This window comes from Callospermophilus lateralis, chromosome 6 (assembly GCF_048772815.1).
Source record: "Callospermophilus lateralis isolate mCalLat2 chromosome 6, mCalLat2.hap1, whole genome shotgun sequence".
NCBI classification, from domain to species: domain Eukaryota; kingdom Metazoa; phylum Chordata; class Mammalia; order Rodentia; family Sciuridae; genus Callospermophilus; species Callospermophilus lateralis.
Window position 1 is genome coordinate 141,627,733 of NC_135310.1, and position 8,054 is coordinate 141,635,786.

General features: G+C 36.7%; 1 pseudogene; it reads left to right on the forward strand.

The window, feature by feature from the left end:
- The first annotated feature begins 596 nt into the window (after positions 1 to 596).
- On the forward strand, positions 597 to 1,825 carry LOC143400914 (cystathionine gamma-lyase pseudogene; annotated as a pseudogene).
- Positions 1,826 to 8,054: the final 6,229 nt, after the last annotated feature.

Genomic DNA, 8,054 nt, shown 5'->3' on the forward strand with positions numbered 1-8,054 from the left:
ATATTTTATTCATAAAGTGCCTATTTAAGTTTTTGCCCATCTTTCTATTGGATTTTTCTGTCCATTTCTTACTGATTTATAGTTGTTCATTTTTTTCTAGATAGAACACTTTTCTCTAGCCAGTTCCTTGGTTGCTAATATTTTTCTTCTCTTCGATGACTTGCTTTTTCACAATGTACAGAAATCCTTAACTTTTCCAATTCCTTAATCTTCTTCTTTAGGGATGATCTAAAAAATTTTTTTTTTTTTTTTTTTTTTTTTTGTGTGTGTGTGTGCAATAAATCTTTGCTTACTTAGGAGTCATGAAGATATTTTCACATTTTGTTTTCAGGAGCTTTGTGTTACCTCTCAGATAAAATACGTCCCCCCCCCCCCCACTCCAGGTCTGGGTTTTGTGTATGGTGTAAGGTAAAGGCTAGGGTTTATATTTTTCCATGAAGACATGCCATTCGGTGCACCGGGGTTTGGCTCAGCCAGCATAATTGAGCTCTCTATTGATTCATTTCTTCTGTTTTTTTCTAGTCCTGATGTTCAGTTTCCTAGTCAGATATTTCTCACTCCCCCCAACCCCTCTTGCTTTCTCCTTTGCGTTCTGCATGCAGGAAAAAAATGCCTCCCCACACAGTTTGCTGCTTTGCTTCCAACATTTTGCCATGCAGGCCGTCCATGCCGGCCAGGAACCAGAGCAGTGGAATTTCCAGGATGTGGTGCCCCCATCTCACTATCCACTACATTGAAGCAAGGGGCGCCCGGCCAGCACTCGGGTTTTGAATACAGACATTCTGGAAGTCCCACAAGGAATTTCTTGGAAAAAGCAGTGGCAACACTGGATGGGGCCAAGTACAGTTTGGCCTTTGCTTCGGGTTTAGCGGCCACTATGACTATTACTCATCTTTTAAAAGCAGGAGACCAAATTATTTGCATGGATGATGTGTGTGGAGGTACGAACAAGGTACTTCAGGCAGGTGGTTGCTGAATTTGGATTAAAGATTTATTTTGTTGAATGTTCCAAAATCAAATTGCTAGAGTCAGCAAATACACCAGAAACCAAGGTGGTTTGGATTGAAACCCCCACAAACCCTAACTTGAAGCTGATTGACATTGAAGCCTGCTTACATACTGTCCATAAGCATGGAGACATTATTTTGGCTGTGGAAAGCAATTTTATGTTGGCATATTTCCAGCGGCCTTTGGCTCTGGGAGCTGATATTTTTATGTATTTTGCAACAAAATACATGAATGGCCACAGTGATGTTGGAATGGGTTTAGTGTCTGTTAATTCTGAAGACCTCCAAGGTAAAATTCATTTCTTGCAAAATGCTCTTGGAACAGTTCCATCTCCTATTGACTGTTACCTCTGCAATCGAGGCCTGAAGACTCTGCAAATCCAAATGGAGAAGCATTTCAAAAAATGGAATGGCTGTTGCCCAGTTCCTAGAATCTAATCCCCGGATAGAAAAAGTTATTTATCCTGGTTTGCTCTCCCATCCACAGCATGAGTTGGCAAAGTGGCAGGACACAGGTTGCCCTGAGATGATCAACTTTTTTTTTTTTTTTTTTTTTAATTTTTTTATTAAGGGTACTCTTCAACATGCTGAGACTTTCCCTAAGAACCTAAAGTTATTTACTCTGGCTGAAAGCTTGGGAGGATACAAAAGTCTTGTTGAGCTTCCAGCAATCATGACCCATGCATCCGTGAATGACAGGGATATCCTGATTCTATCCTGATTCGACTCTCCATGGGCTTAGAGGATGAAAAAGATCTGCTAGTAGATGAGATCAAGATTTGAAGGCAGCACACCCTTCAAGTGGAAATTGCAACTGACATTCCAGAACTGTGTTTAGAAGCTGCTTGCTGAGAAGATCAAATCCGCTGAGTAACCGAACAGACCAGTAATGAGCCTTTGCAGAACGTGTAAGTGAAAACTTTAAGGCACTGTATGATTCTTCACTGCAATCTTCTAGGGATCCTCCCTGTTAAAAGCAGTTTTCTATACATCTTATTGCAACTAACAGCTCAGTTCTGTTCATATTTTGTTAATATTGCTATTCGCATGCCTCTGAAGGAGGTGAGATTTGTGCTGCTTTGGGGATCATGTTCTTCTTTTCATAGCCTAAGATTTATTTTGATCATTAATTAATTCACTTTTGATGTTTTGTTAAGAAGTTAAACTATTAAATGCATGTTCTTAAATCAAGCATGATTTTTTTGCTTATTGTTGAAAAGAGCATTCATTCCAAGCAATGGTCTACGTTTACATAGTCAAAAATTAAATACTTGAAAAGTCTACTGTGAAATTCTGTTGATTTAAGGTTGTACTTAATACTCCTTATTTTTTAAAAAATAAATCTAATCATCAAATTTCCCCCTTCCTCCCAAAAAACATGCCATTCACAAAGCACTGTTTATTTTATTTATTTATTTTTATTTAAAACAGGAAGTTTATTTAAATAATAAGATGCTTGACTTGAAAGGAAAACTGTCTAGGAATCTTTTTTTTTTTTTTTTAAGAGTAATTTACTCCTACTTAAAGACAGATTGCTCTACATGTAACAGCTATGAACAAAAGTATTATAAAATTGTCCTTAAGTTTTACAATGATAAATGAAAAACATTAAAATTCTCCAATTGAACAAAGTATGTGCAGATTTGTAGTTGTCCAGGGTTTTTGTTGTTGTTGTTGTTATTGTTTGGTATGTTTTGTTTTTGTTGTTAAAACTGAGAACAAAACAACTGGATAAGGCAGGAAGATTGCAAGTTCAAAGCCAGCGTTGGCAACTTATCAAGGCCCTAAGCAACTTAGTAAGAACCTGTCTCAAAATGAAAAAATAAAAAGTGCTGAGAATAAGGATGTGGCTTGGGGGTTCAATCCCCAGTACCACAAAAATAAAATAAAATAAAAGGATCTGAACAAGCATGCCACTAATGGAGAAAGGGGATATTTTTGCAGAATCAATATTTTTCCCCATCTCATCTCCAATTGATGTCAATCAAAATGTATTACTGGACTTTTAGTTTAAAAACATGCAGTATGCTTGCATCACCATTTATTAAAAATGATTTACCTCTTGGCAGTGGGACAGTTGTGGCAATTCAGGTTGCTTTTTAAATTTAGCAATCTTTACCGTCAGAGTTGACTTTTAAAAATGACCAGTTGAAGAAATCTTTGTCCACTCAAGGGTCTGTTTCTGTGTGTGGATCTGTTTTTCTTATTTCTTATTTCATGAGTCTCTTTCTAAACTGTCTATAGTAGCTCACTGGTCTGTAGGTCTACTTCTTGATAATGTCATCTTAAGTGCTATAGTTTTATCATGGACCTTGGTAAATGTGGAGTATGCCTTTAAAAAATTTTAAGGATTGTCTTGTTATTCTGGACCCTTGCTCTTCCATATGCATTTAGAATAAGCTTGCCAGTTAAAAAAAAGACCTGAGAGATTTTGATATGGATCACATGGAATCCATGTAATCTATGAATTTGGCAAGAATGATGTATTTACAATATTTTTCTTTAAATCCTAGAACAAGGAATTTCACTTCATTTATTTAAGCTTTTGAGAATTTTTTTTCACAAAAACGTTTTGTAGTTTTTTAATGTAGAAGTATCATAAACAGTTTGTTAGATTTATTTATATATATGGATACTACTATATTCATAATTTTTATAATATCATTTTCTAATTTTTTGTGGGGGTCATATATAGAAATAGTTAATTTTTGCATATTGACCTTATTGCCTTCAACACTACCAAATTTGCTTCTTTACTCCAATAATTTATCTTTTTAAAAAAGGATTTTACATATATGCAAGCTTGTCTGCAAATAATGATACTTTATCTCTTTTTTTCCCCCAAACTTCTGCATCTGGTGTGTGTTGAACAGACAGGGTGATAACAGATACCTTTGTCTTGTTTTTCTATCAGGACTACAGTATTTTTTTTTCCATATGCACATTCAAGTGCACACGTGTTTCTGTATATGTATTTGTGTTGCTGGGATCAACCCAGGGCCTCAAACATGCCAGAGAAGGGCTCTAACACTGCAGGATACCTGCAACTCCAAACTTGCTCTAGAATTTTGGAAATTTTCTTATATTATCTTTTAAACATATTTTTATAATTTATTTATTAATTTGTTGTATTTTTTCCACATTTGATAGGACATTTTATAGTTATTAATCTTTTTGTGTGTGTGTGTGGTGCAGGGGATTAAACCCAGGGCCTTATGCATGTGAGGCAAGTACTCTACCAATTGAGCTATGTCTCCAGCCCTTATTATTAATCTTGAGTGTTGAATTTTATCAAGTGCTTTTTCTTTATCTGTTGAGATGATGATGTAATTTTTCTGTTATACTCGTCATATGCTCAATAATACTAATATTCATATGTTAAACCAATATTATATTATTCCATATAACCAGTGTTAAATTATTGAAATAACCCCTAGTGCATAATGTATTATTATTTTTATATGTCATTAGATTCAGTTTGCTACTATATTGCTAAGAATTTTTAATCTGTGTTTATGAGGGTGGCCTACAATTTTAATTTCTTATGGTATCTTCAAATTTGATATTGTATTATATTGCATTAATAGAAGAATTTGGGGAGTTATTTCCTCTTTTTCTATAATTTGGTGGAGTTTGTATGTAATTAGGATTCTTTTCTCCTAAATGGTCTGGAAGCCTTTACTAATTTTCTGGGGTTTTAATTTTCATTGTATTCTATCATTATTGGATTATAGCATTCTGTATGGGCTGATTTGGTCAAGTTAATTATGTTGTTTAGAGCATCTGTATTTTTGCTGATTTTCTTTTTGGCTGTATATTCTATCAGTTTGAGAGAGGTCAAAATCTTCTACCATGATTTCACACTTGTCTGTTTTGCCTTTTGTTTCATCAATTCTTGCTTTATATATTTTGAAGCAATGTTATTGGATGTACATGGATTTAGAACTGATGGAAGTGACATCCTCATGGTGCTCTGAGTATTTCATCATTATATTGTGATCCTCCTTCTCTGTTGTGGTGTTTATTTCCTTAAAGTCTATTTTGTCCAATTTTAGACAACATGAGCATTCTTATACCTCTGTTTTAGAATTTTTTTTGGTGGGGCGGGTACCAGGGATTGAATCCATGGGGAATTAAGCATTGAGCCACATCCCTAGCCCTTTTTAAAAATGTTATTTAAAGACAGGGTCTAGCTGAATTGCTTAAGGCCTTGCTAAATTGCTGAGGCTGGCTTTGAACTCAAAGTCCTCCTGCCTCATCCTCCTGAGCCTCTGGGATAACAGGTGTGCATCTCTATGCTCGACTGTTTAAAAACTTTTAATCCAGTCTGATTATTTTGTTTTTTAATTGAAGTATCTAATTCAATATGTTTGGGTTTGTAGCTGCCAAGCAGTGTTTGCTTTCTATATGATCTAGCTATTTTACGTTTCTTTTTTTTTTTTCTTGCCTTGTTCTGGATGAATCAATTTTTTCTATTTCCTATTTGTTAGTTATATATCTTCTTTTAGTAACTATACTAGTTTATAATAAATAATTGTAAGTAGATACAGTAAGTACATTTACTACTTTTCAGATAATGTTGAGAGGTGAGTATATTTTAACTTCATTTATTCGCCATCCCATTGCCTTTACTTATCTTGAATTTTAATTCTAGATGTATATTATGAACTGAATTGTCCCCCCCCACCCCCATTCATATTTGAAGTCCTAATCTCTGATGTGACTGTATTGGGAGATAGGACTTGTAAAAAAAAAAATTATGGTTAAAAGAGGTTCTAAAAATAAGATCATAAAAAAAGAGAAAGAGTGGTCTCTTTATAAGAAGAGAGAAAGGCACAGTACAGAGAAAAGACCATGGAAGGATATAGTGAGAAGACAACCATCTGCAAGCCAGGCAGAAAGGCCTCAGGAAAAACCAAACCAGCTGACCACTGGATATTGGATTTCCAGCCTCCAAAACTGTGAGAAGTGAATTCCTCTGGCTGGAGCCACTTTGTGTGTGCCATTTTGTTTTGGTAGCACTAGCAAACCAATAAATCTATTTTAAACTTCAAAAGACACAGCTACTGTGGTTTTACATGGTAAATGCTCATTTATATTTTAAATATGTATCTTTTCCTGTGCCCTATTTCTACTTGTATTTTTGCATTTCTGTCTGAGATCATTTTTATGGAGAATTTCCTTTAGAGTTTCTTTTAGAGCAGGTCACCTGGTGATGGATTTATCTGTTTATTTTGCTTTATTCATTTCCACATTTTTTGATGCTCTATATTTGTACATAATGGTGGATTTGTGTGGTTACATTTCCATGCGTGCACTCAGTATTTCAATATAATTTGGTCAATGCCGCAGTCTCTGGCTGGGCACAAATCACGAGTCTCCACACAGCTTGTAGATTCAAACAGCAATTCTTTATTCCCGATCTCACACCGGCAGTCTACAAACACGTTCTGGGGGAATCCACGTTCTCTGCCCAAATCCACACTCTGCCCAAATTCACTCCACTGGGCTTCTGTCTCCCAAAATATACTGTCTGACCCTAAGAACTCAAGAGGAAACCAGGCAGCAGGATATGCCCTATTCTAAAGGGGGAACACCCTAATCTCCTATTATGCTAAACTGCCCTATTCTAAAGGGGGAACACCCTAATCTCCTATTATGCTAAACCAGGAACACCCTAAACACGGATCCGCCCTGGTCCTTGAGCAAGGTCACCTTACATGCAATATCCTGCAAAATGTCCTATTTCCATGAGTCCTTCCACTAAAGAAACATGGGGGTACGCTGGCAAGGAAATTGTCATACCTACTTGGCTGATGGCTCCCAGCAACTCCCCCCTTCTGATTAATTAAACAACAAGTAATGTGGCTTAAGGACTGTGCCTGGTAGGTTGTCCAGTTCAACATATGGTTCTTACCCGTCATTGGAAAACTGACCTTTAGGCGTCAGCCTCCTGTCTTAGGTTGATACCACTGCAACTGGATCATACCCGTCACTGACTACCGGTCCAGCATACAGCCATACTTGTGGATAGGTCTATGCACCAGTGGGGGGGTGAGGTTCTTTGCCTCACCTCTGTTGGCCCCCAAATTTGGCCTTGGTGCCAGTGGGGGAGTGAGGTTAATGTGGCTTAAGGACCGTGCCTGGTAGGTTGTCCAATTCAACATATGGTTCTTACCCGTCATCGGAAAACTGACCTTTAGGCAACTGACCTTTAGGCGTCAGCCTCCTGTCTTAGGTTGATACCACTGCAATTGGATCATACCCGTCACTGACTACCGGTCCAGCATATAGCCTTTGGCCCCCAAATTTAGACCATCACTAGCAGAAGGGAGGAGGATACAGAAATGCCACGACACCAAGCCAATTGACAGTTCCTTTGGAAAAATTGCATCACTGGTGACACCATCAGCAAAGATATGCCAGCATTACCACAATTAACATGTGGTGCGCTGGCAAGGAAATAAAAATTGCATCACTGGTGACACCATCAGCAAAGATATGCCAGCATTACCACAATTTGCTGCACTAAATGATAGTTACATAGTCCAGGCAAGTTCTGCAAGCAGTTCAAAGTGGAGGAATCTATCAATATGTCCATCTCCTCCCAAAGTCCGTTTCCTCCCAAAGTAAGTTGACTCCTTGATTGAGCATACTTGTTGAGTTATATTCATTGGGATGAGGATAGGAATTCTGGCAATGATGCTAAAAAGACATTATCCTGGAAAGAATTATTAAATATAATGAAAAGGAAAGGTGAAAGTAAACAAACAGATCTGTTAACCTCCTTAAAAAACAATCCTTAACAGCTGTTTACCTGATTTAAATTAGTAAACAAGCAGATCTGTTAACCACCTTTAAAAACAATCCTTAACAGCTGTTTACCTAATTTAAATTAAGCCATTTAAATCACGTGAATAAAAAAAATAATAATTTGAATCCATTTTTTTCATGAGCGCTCCTCATATATGAAATATGGACATATGTACACACAGACATACAACACAAAACACAAATGTGCAAACAAACGTACAACACATAAGTTAA